This window comes from Camelus bactrianus, chromosome 17 (genome assembly GCF_048773025.1).
Source record: "Camelus bactrianus isolate YW-2024 breed Bactrian camel chromosome 17, ASM4877302v1, whole genome shotgun sequence".
Taxonomy (NCBI): domain Eukaryota; kingdom Metazoa; phylum Chordata; class Mammalia; order Artiodactyla; family Camelidae; genus Camelus; species Camelus bactrianus.
In genome coordinates, this window is record NC_133555.1 from 18,266,644 (window position 1) to 18,282,330 (window position 15,687).

Genomic DNA, 15,687 nt, shown 5'->3' on the forward strand with positions numbered 1-15,687 from the left:
AATCTGCCTTAATTTGGAAATAAAATATTTATGAAGTATGTTCTTATTAATTCAAAAGCTGAATCTCATAACACACATAATAAAACACATGCCTTCATACTGCACAGAACCAAGATAAAGAGCTTAGAAGGAAGAGCCTAGGGAATTTCCAGCCCCATCTTGCATCACAAAGCGCAACCTTCCTCACTGTCCTATGTACACAGCACTTGGCGAGGCCCTCATTTTGTACCTGGAAAGCCTGTATTTCAGGACAGAATTGTTTCCTCTTATTGCTTACTGCTGTCATTTTGTTCACATGCCTTTGTCTTATCAACTCGATTTCGAGTTTCTGAAAGGCAAGGCCCATTTCTTTTATCTCCATTGCTGCAGCATTTCTACACAGTTCCCAGCCCACCCTGAAATCTTTTCTAATACAGGGGTTGTTAGTGGTTTTTTTCTCTGGATGTGATTCTTCCAGCCTGTCCAATAATGGTGATAGTAAACCAGCGATCCATTAGTGGATATGGCCTGCAGACATGTTTCATTTCATGTTCGGAATATTTGAAAAATTTTAGTTCGTTGTCAAGGTTTTTTAAGCACTGGGAGGTTTCATGCCAAAATCCAGATTTCCAGCTTTGGTTTAAAAAATCAAAACATCTAATCAATTAGATCAGCAGTCCCACATGACTGAATTGGGCTGGGAATGACAGTGGCTGCCTCCTTTAGATGGGGAGAATGCATTCTCCAGTTTGCCACATTCCCCACCATTCCATTGCTTCATACCTGTCTAGCTCACTGACTTGTTACTTACTTGGACCTTGAGTTTGTCACTCCTGAGAAGCTCTCTGGTTGATTCTTCGCACTTCTAGTCTCTGGGGGCTTCACTGCTTTGTCCATACTCTGTTCAGGCTTTTGACCATGCTCTCCCATGACTAGAACAATTTCCGGAAAGCGACTTAGAAGAGCTGCCTCCTTCATGAAACTGTTTCTGGTTTTCCTCATCTAAACGCACCCTTTGAATTTCTCTTATGTATGTATTTTCCATCTTGTCTACAGGTAAAGAAAGCCCTTGTTACAGGGTCTTGCCCACTGTAAGCCCTCAAAACATGGTAGCTTTATGATTACAGCCATTCCTGTTAGCATCTTTTCTTCCAGACTGTGAACTCCTTCTTCGCTAGCATGAAGGGTTTGACTCATCTTTAGATCTCAATCAGAGTGATTTGTACAAAACTGGTGCTTAATTAATGTGCATTGAATGAAATAGAAACGCATACACAGTGTTGGATTCATCACAGGAATTTAGCGATCTAGGGTGGAAAAATTCTGTGAGCCAGTAAGGTTGTATGGGCAACGAGGGATATAGGGGAAGGGCAAAGCGGGGTTTCTCATTCAATGAGAATAAGAGAAGAGCTTGTTAAAAATTCAGATTTCTGGTCCGTTAGCCTTCTGGAGCTGGAGTCCAGGCATCTTAAGGTTTTATCAAGCTCTGCAGGAAGTTCCTGGGCCTACCAGCTTCGCAGTAGTTGTCAGTCTTGACTGTAATTAATCTCACCTATGGAGCCTAATTCCACTTTCAGAGAAATATTAAAAACAAAAACAGAAACAAAACCCTTTGCTTCTAATAAGCAGCCAGAATTGATAATTCTGTCCCAGGGTGAGAGTAAGTTGAAAAGTTTTCTTTGTTTGTTCTATTGTGTTGTAGCTGTTTTTGGTATTTTATAAACATTTATTTCTCAGAAGATTCAAGTTGGAAAGAAAGTTACCCCCACTTTAATAATATTAGCTGACATTTATTAAGCATTGACCATGGCTTAGGCACTATTAAAACTGCTTTCTATGTAGTAACTAATTCAGTCCTTACAACAACTTTATAAACTTGGCATTATTATTACCCCGATTTTAGGTGGAGTAATTAGAAAAGCTGGTCTTTGAACCTAAATGGAACAGCCCTGGAGCTCCCATTGTCAAGCCAGAGCCCCATTGCTCCAAGAAATCCAGTAAACATCCCATATCTTCCAGAAAATTCTTCTGGCTTTCTGTGACCCAGATCAACCCTACTGAGATCTTTTATATTGCGTCTTGCCTGTTCTAGTCTCTGTCTAGTTTTCCCCCCCAAACATATACTGAGCATTATGCTATTCATCTCCCCTGCATTGCTCTGCTTTGCCCTACACTCTTTGTGTGGTTCTCTAGGGACTGTGTTACATGTACCAGCTTCCCTCTCCAAAGAAATTATGTGCACTTCTGAGGGCCCAGCAAGCTATTACTCTTTGCACTGCCCCCTTACCTGGGGTTCTTATGCTGCTGTTTATGCTGAATAGGTATATTGTGTGTTGGTTAGGGAATCGTCAGACCTGAGTTTAAAGACAGGTATGAGCACCTTCTAGTTTCATATTCTTATGGATCAGTTAACCTCCCTGAGCCTCAGGTTCCTCCTCTGCAAAATGGGGAACTTTTAACTCAGCTGACATCGAATGAGTCGTTGTGATGTGCCAGAGGTTGAACTAGGCAGACACAGACCCTATCCTCATGGGGCTTCCAGGCCAACCCCTTTCTCCCAGAAGAATGAAATGAGATGATACCAAACGAAGCACTTCCTTAGTTCAGGTGAGGGGCACATGTAATAGACTCTCAATAAATTTTAGCTATTCATTCAGTATCTTCTATTTAATTAAAAGCAATCAGACCACTGGACACCAGAAGAAAATTTAATTAAACCTCACACTGCACAGATATAATATTATACATCACTCCCTCCCAAGCCTTTACTGCTTCAGGTATTTTTCTTTCCATTTCATGTCAGTAGCAGCTATGCCAGAATGTGGGAAATCAAGAGAGGCCCCTCTGCCCTCATCCCATCTTTTTTTATTGGCTAGTGATCAGTTAGAAGGAAGAGGAGGGGGAGTGGGGGGAGGGAAAGGGGAGGAGAAGGAAGGAGGAGGAGGAAGAAGGAAGGAAGGAAGGAAGGAAGGAAGGAGGGAGGGAAGGAAGGGAGGAAAATAAATGAAGAGGAGGAGGAGAAATGTAAATACCAGGGTTATAGAAACTAGTCTCTTTCAAATACTGACATTCGATGAATCAACTAAACTTTCACCAAAATGCAGCTCTGTATAACTGTGTAGTTGCAAGATAATATTTTTCAAAACGGATGTAGTTTTAAAAATGAATTCATTCATAGTACAGAGAAGTGGGTGTAGTAATGGGACACACATTTAAAGCTGTTTGGGAAGTATTTTCTCTCTGCCCTGTCCGTGTACCTCCACAGCTTTACTTGCCAGCTCATCTGAAGATAATAGGAAGATCTCCATAGATCCTCACGAACGGTCCTCCCTCCTTCCTGCCCTTCTCTCATTTGCTGTAGTACACTCAGCATCAGATCAAGTTGGAATCTGTCTTGTCACTTACTAGGCATTTTGCGTTAACCTCTCTCTCTCCTTTCTTGATCTGTACAGAAAGAAGAAAAAAAACAACACTCCTGGAACGCAAAATTATTCTGGAGGATAAACGACTGGCATTGGGTAGGCTTTCTCTTTTTTCCTCTCTTTATCTGTCTCTGTCTCTGTCTCTGTCTTTGTCTCTGTCTTTCTTTTCTCTCTTTTTCCTCCCTCCCTCCTTCTTATTTCTTTCCTTCAGCAGCAGGCAGAAACACCAGTTTGCGGGAATCTCAAATTAAGCCATTAGCCAGACCCAGTCCCATCCCTGGCTAGGTTCTCTGCCTCCCGCGGCCGCCGGTGCCTCATTCCCTTTATTCTAAGGGCAGTCGGGTCTTGGGGTGCTTGAAGCCTGGGCGGCAGAATCAAGTCCCTCCCAGAGCTTTTAAGTCGGAGGGAGAGATGATAGGCGCGGGCTGGTGACCCCCTCCGCTCCCCCCACTCCTGGCAGCGCCCCCAGCTCCGCGCCCCTTGGCACCAGCGCCTTTTCTCTGTCGGGAAGGCGAGCCCAGCCCTCAGCCGCGCGGCGGGGGCTGAGGGCGCCCCCTCCCTTCCTCCCGCTCCCCCTCCCCTTCCTCCCTCCCGATACAATGACTGGGCCGGAACAGCGCATCAGCCGAGTCTCATTGGCAGCGGCCCCCCCAGCCCCGGGAGAGGCGGCGGGCGGGGGCAGCTGGGGAGAGCGGAGCCCAGAGCCGGGGCTGACAGCGAGAGGAGGCAGGCTGGACGGAAGGGCGGCAGGACGCAAGGAAGGCGGCCGGGGGCGCAGCTGTTAAGTGTGGATCAAAGCGAGGACGCGAGGCGAGCGGCGGCAGGGGCAACGAGCAGCCCCGAGCCGGGGAATGCGGCGGGCACTGGCTGCCCAGCGAGCCCGAGAGTCGGGCTGCGCGGCTCACGTGCTGACCAGGAGCTGGGGCAGAGACGAGGAGGAAGGCAGCCGCCTGGGAAGGCGCTGCGCAGAGCCGAGTTGCAGAGCTGGGTCCCCAGGTCCCGCGCGGTGAGCCACCGAGACAATAAAGTAGCGGTCGACAGCCCCCGAGCGCCGGAGGCAGGAGGCGGCAGAGCAGGTAGGTAGGCGACTGCCCCTGGTGCTCCGAGTGCGCTGCGGGGGCGCGACCGTGCGACCCGGCCACAGCCGCGCTCAGGGTGCGCCCCGGGCGCGGCGCGCGCGTTTGGAGACCCCCCAGTGGAGGTGCGGGTCCCGGGCGCTGCTGCGGGCAGGAAACCCCGCCCCACCGCTCCCCCGCTGCCAGCAGCCTCCGCCGGAGTCTCTCGGGCACTGGTGCGGCGCTTTGGTCGCTTTGGTGGTGTGGAGACAGGAAGTTTGGCGGTTTCGGGGCGTTGGCGCTGGTGGGGTTTGCAAGCGCGCCGCCAGGGACCATGTGCTTTGGTTGCCGCGCGTTCGTGGGAGGTGGGGGAGAAATGCTGATGAAGCCCAGATCTGGCTGCCGGGAGATACTTTCAAAAGGCGGCGAGAGGATGGGGGAAATCCCTTGCCTTAGCAAAGTGTACTAAGTGTTTGGTTTGGCTGCCTTTTTCAAATAGGTGTGTCTGATCCTAGCCGCTCCTATGTTGGAGAGGCTGCGTGCCTGTGGATCGCTCCCTATCTATTTTCTAGAGTATTTCAGTTTTTACTTTCATCTGGGGAGGGGAAAACCAAAGATGACATTTTGATGATATTTGGTTTGGACTAGAGGATAAACTCTTCCTTTGCATTGAATGACTTGTGTTCCGAACGATACTGCTGGGCAGTGCCTGGTCTTGTTCACAAAAGGGGTGAGAGCTTGAATTAAATCTTCTCGGAGCCTGAGAAAGCTGCCGCAGGAGGAGGTCTCTCTCGCTCTTCTTTGTGTGGCCGCTTCCTTCCAGATGTGAGAGGGTTGGGCCGGGCGCCCCTGGGTGGGGTAATAATTATCCTGAACATTCCTGCGATCTGCTAGGACTTGTAAACATACCACAGCCAACTCCTCTGAACTTTCCGAACCACTCGGTCTGCTTGCTGGTATCCAGACGGCTGCGTCTGGAAGGTGGCCCCTCCGCGGGGATGGGGGGAAAGATTCTGGAGTGCTGGCAGCCGCAGCCTTTCCGGAAAGGTGGTTGATCCCTCAAGGTTAGCTGGTGTGTGCCCCAGAAACTTACCAACCAATTTGGAGGTTGGGTACAAGGTTTTAGCGCCCCTGGCATGCCAAGACCTGTCCTAAAGAGAACAGGTCTGTGGACTTCCAAATCAAATGTCTGCAGGGGACGAAAAGCAGCGTCACCTTGCTTAACCTCACCGGACTGCGCTTAGATATTCCGTTCACCTACTGTTAAGAATGGTGGTTAAGAGTGCTTAACCAGTACCCCAGGCACCCCAGCAGGCAGTTTTGGGGCATCATAGACGACGGGGTGGTAAACTGAGCCCTGGAGGGAGGTTAAGTAACCTGTCAGGAGTCATGCAGGTGATTTTTGGCTTACATGAGTTCTGATTCCAGATGCCAGACTCTTAACCATGACAGTGCCTCTAAAAAGGCTGTGCTGTGGTGACATCGATGCTGATGATGCAAAAATAATTATACAACAACAAGAATTCATGTAGTTCCAAGAACTTATTGAAGAGGTTTATCGTTTTCTTATGACAGCAGCAAGTATTCATCAAACACTTCATTTGCTTCAACTCAGTAATGTAGGTGGAATGTATTTGAACAGGATGATGATGGAAAATGAAGAGAGCTACCTAAAAATACCAGTAGAGTGACATCTGATTTTCATTATCACTGGGAAAGAAGTCATTGCTCAGAAGTCAAGTCTCAGAAATCACTTCTGGGCGTGCAAGTGATTGTCTTCAACTTCACTGTTTGGAAAAGGAATACGCTTCCATTTTAGTGGCAGAAAAGTTAATGGGCTTCTCCAAGTGCGCTTGAGCCTAACAATCTAGAAGAGTGGGGGGGGGGGGGCTCACTGCACAGCCACTCCGGACTGTGAAGTGTAAATGCCGCTGAAGTTTTCACGGTATTGTTTACTTCCCTGGCCTCTATTTCCAGCCAGCCTGAGAATCTGAGCTCTCCATTTGATTCCACAGATTTAATCGAGATTCTGCAAGTTTTGGCTAACTGACAATACAAATAAGGTACATGGAAAGCAGTTAAAAATACCCCATCTTGTCCAGCCTGTAGTGCTTGTCCAAGATTTCAGGAACTCTTTGTAGCTATTTTACACACAAAAGTGAAGACTTCAGGCTTTTACTGCAAGTGATCTCTCTCTCCCCCCACCCCCCTCCTTCCCTCTAGGTCTGCCCCAAAGATCTGATCTTATCATGATAGCACTATTTTTACACACTCAGTGACTGCTGAAGTTCACTGTAATTACTGTCTTTAGCCTACAAATAAATAAATCACATAACGCAGCTCATCCGCGGGACCTGGATATCTATTTCCTCACATATCTCTTCTCTCTCTTCTTAGACATGGTTTTTGTTTTGTTTGAGAAGGTACTTACCTTTTCTTCTTTTTTTTTTTTTGGTCATTCATTGATTTCTAGGTCATAAGACCTTTTTCCTCCTCTTCTTGTAGATCTGTGTCCTGTGCAGTGAGAGAGGAATGGTGAGAGAGCGATTTTCTGTTGCTTGATGCTTGATTTAGGGGCCAAATGTCCTGTTTTCCTCAACAACCCAATTGAAATGATCATGTCATTTTTTATAATCTCATTCTTCCTGGTGAAATCAATTTTGAATCTAATCTCATAAAGCAGTGTTTTTCAAAAGGAAGGTCATGAAATCAATTTAGTGGGTCACAGTAGTATTTTCTTTTTTTAAAAAAAAGTATTAGAGGACAGGAAATATTAACATCATCATATGTTAGTAAAGGATCTGTAGTTTCATGAAACTGAGTCAGTTCCATCTGCGGCTTTGTGCACACTCCGGGTGGCAGAATAAAATGCAGTTCATACCGCGACTTGCTGTCGAAAAAGTTTGAAAGTCACTGCCACAGGGTGTATTTGCCTAATAAGCGACAAACACCGAATTTAAATGGAATTGGCAAATATATAATTGGGAATTGTTACGTATTTTCACATTTATAAATACAAAAACATGTATGTATATATTTCCCCCATGTCTACAGGTTCAGTTTTCTAAAAGGTACATAAGTAGGATGGCTTCAAGATTCATCTTGTTCAGAGATGAACGGTGACATCAGAATCTGATTCTGTCTTTCTGTCTTCAGCTCTGCCTTTCTCTTTCTTCCTCTTGGGTTGGGTTCCTTGTTGGGTGGCAAGATGACTGTACCAGTTGCTGGTTTACACAATACCAGGTTCAAGTTCAACAACAAGAAAAAGCACAAACCCTCCTGCCCCACTTGTTGAACAAAAAGTCTCAAAATCAGTTCTGATTGGCCCGATTGGTGTGGCTGGAGGTGGAGTCCAGTGGTGGAGTCCTACCCAGGCCACATGGACCACAGACACCAGAGGTCTGGACCTCCAGATGAATACAGTTGTTAGAAAAGGGGCAAATGGATGCTGTGAACTCAGAATAAATGTTCGCCACCATGTCCAAGTGCCCCAACTCAATGTAGGTTGATTTCTGTCCTCTTTGATGCCTCAAATAATGAAGGATGAACTGAATTATATTCAGGCACATAGGTTATCAGTATGATTGCTCACGTATGTAAGGAAAGTCTTAGCTGTCACTTTTGACATGGTCAGTTTCAAGACTCAGGAGATCAAAAGGCAGAGCAGGTCAGATGGATAGTGGTTGCTGAAAAAGGCAGATATATTGATTTAAAACCTACTACAGACCTTAAACCTCTTACAGGGGGTCATCTTGACCCTTTTTGCATCTATGTGCAAATCTTGGAAGGCAATTATTTTAATTAGTTGGTTGTAGTAGTGTGGTGAAAGTAGTTATTTAAGTAGTGTCTTCAAGCAAATTATTTGAAGAGTGCAGCTTCTTAAGGCCCAAGGCTGAATCACTTCTCTGCTTGGCAACTCTTCAGCTTGGAGGTATTTATCTGGGTCTCTGTTTTCTTCGCCCCTGGGGATGTGCTGCTTTTAATTGTCCTTTGTCACTTTAGGCACAGTTATCCAGTAGGAAGGGGACCCTGATTGGATGCGGCTGTGAGGATAATGTTCATCCCAGCAGAGGATCCCTGGAAGCAGGGTGATCATGCTGGCTTGCCCGGGTCAATCCTGGTTAATGTCCGTGCCTCCCTCCAGTGTGGATGATAAATTATGTGGTCACTTCGTCTATAAAGGCTGTTGTAGGGAGCCATGATTAGGGTTTTTTTTTTAATAGATGAATTATAAGAACTCCTTTCACCAGACAAGATTAAGTGATATTTGAGGATGTGTGCTTATGTGGTAAAAGGATAAAGGAAAGCAAGAAAATGATTGCCAAAAGGTCAGGATAGGGTGGTGGGTCTCCACCAGGGGTGATTTTGCCCCTCAGGGGACATTTGTCAATGGCTACAGAAATTGTTAGTCGTTGCCATTGGCGGAGGGTGCTTGCTACCAGAATCTAGTTGGTAGAGGCCAGGGATGCTTATAAACATCTCTCAATGCAAAGAACAACCCCCAGAACAAAGAATCATCCAGCCCCAAATGTATGTAGTGCCAAGGTGCAGAAACCCCGGGATAGTGGTTACATTTGCAGGGGAGGGATGGAGGGAAAGTGTTTAGGAGTTTCTGGGACAATGCAGTGATGGATACATGGCTGTTCACTTGGAGATAATTACTGAGCTGTACCCTTATATTTTCTTCACCTTTTTATCTGTTATACTTAAAAATAAAAAAGTATTTTAAAAAAAGTTCTTAGCATAACTGAAGGATAACTGAAGCACAACTGAAACTCCTGATGCCTGGTAGCAACTTGTTCAGATGTAAAGACTCAGTAACTAACTGTAGAACAGTGGTGATAAGAGCTGCTCACCTGAGCTGGGAATTACTCTGCCAAGATTACATCCTGTTTATCAATTTGGCGAAGTCTGTGTGTTGACCAGTATTTTACAGAAAAGCAGGATGGGCTGTGGTTATAAACGCTGGCTCTGAAGTCCGATGTCCTGCCCTCAAATCCAACTGCACCCACCGCTTACTAAATGCATGACTTTAAACAGGTGGCTTAACTTTTTTTGTGCCTCAGTTTCTCATCTCTAAAATGGGGAGAATAAGAGTTCCTACCTCACTGAGTGATTGTAAGGGTAAAATAAATTTAAGTGCCTCACACAATGTCTGCTACATATTGAATATTCCTTAAATGTAGGCTATTATTATTGTCCTTTGGAGAGGCTGGGAAAATAAAATAACTATTTTTTTTATTGGACAGTATGTGGCAGATTTCACTCAGCATTTTCCAGCTATTTTTTTCTTATTCTTACAAATCCTGTGATCTGGATGTTATGTCCATGTATTGTTGTTATTACTACCCATTTTACAGATGAGGAAAACTGAGACTTAATGAAATTATCAAGTAATGGAGCCTTAATTGCAACCCCGAGTCATTTTGACTCTACAGCCTCTGCTCTCATGTATTATGTCATATTGTTAGACTCCGAAGGGAGCTTTGAGATCAACTAACCCTCAAAAATGAGCCCCAAAGATGGGGTGTGACTTGGCAGATTATTAAGGGATGGTGCAGGGCCAGAACCAAGGTTTTCTGCCTCCCGTGACCGCCTGTATTTTGAGGACAGGGCCCCTGTGCTGGAGGGAGCAGACACCGACCAGTACACGGAATTAGGAGTTGGGGAGATGCTTTCTAACCTAGCTGCAAAAAACCTAGAGCTGTGTTTACTAACCTGGGGTAGGTGAGTCCCTGGTGGTACATGAGTTAATTTTAGATGCCAGATAAAGAATTGTTTTACTTTAATGATTATTTATTTTAATGTGTACTAAAATTTTTTTTTCACTCAGACCTTCAGATTTTATTAAAGAGTATATTTGTTTCTGCCTTGCCAAATGAACTATTAACAGACTAATTGTTATTGCTTAGGTTGAGGCTAGCAAGACATAGTGTCACTGTAAAAATCACTTAAAAATAATGTATTTGGTAAAACATAGGGTGGATAGTGTTGAAAAATGATGAAAACTGTGAAGGGAAGATGTAAATAGCTGAAGCCTGGGAAATGCTGGACTAGGGCAGTGTTTCTCCAACTCTGTGCGCAGGAATCATTTGGGAATCAGATTCTGATTCAGTAGGTCTGGGGCAGAGTCTGGGAATCTGCAAGATTCTAACAAGCTCTCAGGTGATAGGAATGGTGCTGGCCCCTGGACCACACTTTGCCTAGGAAAAGATTCGAGAACCTAGAAGATTCTTGGACATGTGCTGGGTGCTGCAGAGGATTCGGAGAAGTGTAAGGCACAATGACGTATCACCTCACATCTCTTAGAATGGCTGTCATCAAAAAATCTACAAATAACAAGTTTTGGTGAGGATGTGGAGAAAAGGGAACCCTCATACTCTGTTGGCGGGAGTGTAAATTGGCACAGCCACTATGGAAAACAGTATGGAGAGCTACCACGTGACCCAGCAATTCCACTCCTGGATCTAGATCTGAAAGAAACAAAAATACTAATTCAAAAAGATACATGCACCCCAATGTTCCTAGCAGCATTATTTACAGTAGCCAAGATATGGAAGCAAAGTGTCCGTGACAGATAAATGAATAAAGAAAATGTGGTACACACACACACACACACACACACACACGCACACACACACACACGAATACTACTCAGCCATAAAAAAGAATGAAATTTTGCCGTTTGTAACAACATGGATGGACTTGAGTATTATGCTAAGTGAAATCAGAGACAGAAAGACAAATAATGTATAATATCAGTTACATGTGGAATCTAAAAACCAAACTAATGAATATAGCAAAGAAGAAACAGACTCACAAATATAGGGAACAAACTAGCGGTTACCAGTGGAGGGGGGGAGGGGCAATATGGGGGTAGGGGATTAAAAGTTACAACTATTAAATATAAAATAAGCAACAAGTGTATTGTACAAAACAGAATATAGCAAATATTTTATAATAACTGTAAGTAGAACATAACTTTAAATATTGTGAATCACTATGTTGTACACCTGTAACATACAATATTGCACATCAACTATACTTTAAAAAAACAAACACAAAGAAATGTAAGGGGATCCCATGTATCCCAGGAGCTTAAGCTAGTTGGAGAGAGATTTGAATGAACATGGGAGGAAAACTCCCCCATCCAGAGAAGGTGCGACACTGAAGAGGTGCAGGGACCATGGTGTGCCCAGAGCTGCTGCAGTGGGATGCCTGGAGGGCGTGGGACCTCACTTTGGCCTGAAAGATTTGTAGCAGCACGTGGAGAGTTCCCAGACAAGCTTGATGAGCAGGAGACAGGGTGCAAGGAACAGGGAAGACTCCAAAAAAAAAAAAAGCCTGCATGTGCAAAGTGAAGATTTCAGCAACAATCTGATCAACACAGAGAATCAGACTGAGACATTCGCTTAGAATAACCTCCCTCTTCAAAGAACAAGCCGCACTACCTGGTAATAATAGTCCCCATTTATTGAGTCCCGATAAGTACCAGCCACTTGCCAAGTGCTTTCCAGACAGTATATATTTCAGTCCCTCTCCACGGTGAACCGCTGCAGCTCACACTTAATAGAGGTGAAGACGGAGGCTTGGAGAGGCTGTGTCACTATTCAGAATCATGCAGCTGGCAAGTGACAGACCCAGAATTCAAACTCAACCGAATCTGTGCTCTTGGACACACACTGCAGGTGACTGAGTTTGTTATCACCAACGGTCACAGCCTGAGAAGCCTGGCTCTCTCCAGAGTGTATTTCACAGGAGAGTCTAATGACTCTCGTTTCGGACGAGAATATCACCCCTAAAGCAGATCCTGAACCCACAGCTCCAGTTGCTTCTATTCCTTTCTGCCTTGCTGAATAAACTACGAACAGACTGGAGTTGCTAGCGTTGTGACTTTACATGAGAAATAAGTTCAAAACTGCCCCCTTCATCCCATCCACCGGCCTGCAAATGAACACTGGGTGTTTTGTTGCAATGAGGAGGCGCTTTGCTTTGGAAATCACCGAGTAGCCTAAAGAGACAGTTATTGGAAATAATTAGGCCTCTGCCACAGCATGGGGCCCGTCACAGCCCCTCCTGATTCAAAAAGTCTTTCTGGAATACCAGCATCCATCTTCCAGCTGGTGCTCACCACAGCCGACAGCGTCGGTAGGGAGCCCAACGACGGATGGGGCCTGGGGATTGTTTTCTGGCTTCCCTTGCTGCACCTGACTGAGCCCATCCCATCAATTCAGTCATCGCAGAAGAGCAGGGGGACTATGTGTGACCTGAACGGGAGGGAGGCACTGATCACAGAGCCGGCTCTGGGCCTGGTTCATCCATGTAATACTCCGGCAGGGCTCTGCCAGACGGAGGGGAGCTTGGGAGAAAGGGGTGCGGTGGCCCAGAGTGGAGTCAGGAAGGCTGAGTTCTGATCCCACCTTAGCAGCAGACTGACCTGAGCCATGTTAATTAGCTCTCTGGAGTTGTTAAATGGGTGATGATGTTTGAGGTTCCTTCTGCCTCTAAACCTTTATTTATACTATGAACCACCAGAAGTGCACTCAGATCTTATTTTATTAAAGATCTACATGTTATGCAAAGCCATTGCTCTGTTCTCACTAACTTTTGAAAAAAAAAAAAGACTTTGAGAATATGCTGATGATTACCAGTATGGAGAGGGATGGGGGAGGGGCAACATAGGGCTGGGGATTAAGAGATTCAAGCTACTATGTATAAAAGAAATAAGACTCAAGGCTATATTGTGCAGCACAGGAAACATAGCTTATATTTTATAATAACTTTAAGAGGGTAGAATCTATAAAAATATTGAATCACTATGCTGTACACCTAACACTAATATAATATGGTAAATCAACTATAATTTTTAAAAAGTCTCGTAAATAAATGCCTTTAAAAGGGCTTCCTTATCAGTACTCCGTTGGTGGAACATTTCAGTAAAATTATTTGCTGTCCAGTAAAAATGATCCTTGGAGTGATTTGTCCTGTCAAGTAACCTTTCAATGTTTAAACAAATCTCAAAACATTAAGATAGTGTGACTTCTTTGATAAATCAGGAAAGTTAAGGGTACTTGAGGTCATCACAAATGAACTGATTACGTCCATTTAAATGTGCAAGTTGAAATACAGGAACCTGATTAAATAATGAAAACCATGTGCCCTTAGACTGGGACCAGAGAGCCCAGTCCCAGTGGGGCCGTAAGACTCAAATTGAGGGCATATCATGGTAATTTGCTCCAACTGTGTTAAATTAATTCAATTTGTATTTTGAAGAGAAAAAAAAAAGAAGTGTGCTGTTTTATATACCTCTCTGTGCCCAATCCAGCTGTACTTTCACTGCCTAAAAGAATGGGCTGTCCAGTTTACTAGAGGTCAAAAGTTTGATTGAAACAAATTAAGAAGATACTGTTGCAAGGATTCAGCTGCTTTAAACAGTTCAAATCATGAGCAGTTCTTGATGCACTTTCTAGCACTGGGCTTAATTACGGTTGAAAAAGCATCCTAGAAAACTATCATGGGTCCTTTTTAGGTCTCAGAGAAAAGCTATGAAAATGATAAAGATGAAGTGTATTTAAAAATTGACAGTTTGCCGGCAAGTGTTCATGCTATTGGATAGATTTTTTCACTCTGTAAAAAGAGGCAGAGATGTAACTTTCGGAGGATACAATGCAAACTTTTTTTTTCCCCACTCCTTATACCATTTCATCTATATAGTGTCGTCAAGGAGTAAGAAGTTTGTTTAACTTAAGTGATTTTTCCGGGTGATTAAAGCTTACCTCTGCCCACCTGCGTTATTTAATTATATTTTATTTCATTTTTTGCTTGAATTGTCTCTGATGGAAATGTGGCACGTGCTTCTTTTTTACGTGGAGTTTATAAATGTGGTTAGAACTTTCCTTCACTTGGGCTCCTCATCATAAATGTCACTTTGTTCCTTGCGTCATCCGGTTACCCTTTGACAGCTGACTTGTGTGAGGCTGAGTGCCTCTGTATAAGTAATCACACATTTTCATTCTTTTGTAGTTACCATTACTCCTAACAATAGGACTCCTCTGAGTAGTTAGCAGATCCCAGGCGGGGTGCTAAGAACTTCATATACATTATAATCTTGGCTAATCTGCTTAACCCCCGCCCCCGCCACCCCGCCGCCAAGAAATGAGATTATTCCTTCTATTTTATGGATGAGAAAATTGAGATTTAAGAAACTATAGTGAGTGATGGGATTTGAACCTGGGTCTCTAACTGCAAGATGCCTGTTGATAGGTATTACAAGTGGTGCCTCAGTGGAGGGTACAGCTCAGTGGTAGAAGGCACGCTTAGTGTGCACAAGGTCCTGGGTTCAAACCCCAGTGCCTCCATTGAAAATAAATAAACCTAATAACCTCCCCTCTGCCCCCCAAAAGAGTTGCCTTGTCTTGCTCTGTTCCCCTCTCTGTCTATTTCTGTTGATCCTCTCATTTTTAAAACCTTCACTCAGGTAGGGGGCCCAAGATTAGGTCTGTGCCTCTTTTATGGGTCATTTAGTGCTATCTTTTTCCTTATGTGATGTTCTGAGAAATTTTTTTGCCAATTTCTAGGTTCCCAGGCATCTTCTGCACAGTTGCAGTTTCTGGAAGTCAAACCTGTGAATTCATCACTGTGTATGCTAAGGCTTTGCAGGGGGATTATAGGATTTGCTGCATTATGACTTAGTAACAATCAAGAAACCTGCAGTCAGAGGAATGCCAGGCAAGTCTACAGTGCAGGGGTCAGCAGAGTTTTTCTGTGAAGGATGAGGTACTAAATATATTACGTTTTGCGGGCCACATGGTCTGTGTTGCATCTACCCAAATCTGTCTTTGCAGGGCAAGGATAGCCACAGGTAATACATAAAATAATGCATGAAGCTGTATTCCAATAAAACTTTATTTATAAAAACAAGCAGTGGGCAAGAGTTGGCCCACAGGCCTGTTGTTTGCCAACTATTGTTATAATGGACAAAAGAACCATTTGGGGTATTTAAAAAGCCAAACTAGATAGTTAGTTCAGAGACAAGGTAGAGTAGTGACTTGGCCTGTGGACCATGAATTTGTCTCCTAGCTCCACCACTAACCAGTCCAACTTAGCCAAGGATCTTACCCTCTCTGTGCCTCGGTTTTCTGTCCTTAAGATTGGGAAAACAGTAATACTTCCTTCGAAGGGTTGCTTTGAGAATTAAACGAATTCTTTGTATTACTTAGAAGGGTGTCCAG

The 15,687-nt window shown here is 44.4% G+C and overlaps 1 protein-coding gene across 1 annotated transcript in view; it reads left to right on the forward strand.

The window, feature by feature from the left end:
* The first annotated feature begins 4,078 nt into the window (after positions 1-4,078).
* Positions 4,079-15,687, forward strand: part of FRMD4B (FERM domain containing 4B) — a 284,925-nt gene continuing 273,316 nt past the window's right edge. The window contains exon 1 of the mRNA XM_074344489.1: positions 4,079-4,477. The gene's annotated coding sequence lies outside the window, so the exon portion shown is untranslated. The remainder of the gene's footprint in view (positions 4,478-15,687) is intronic.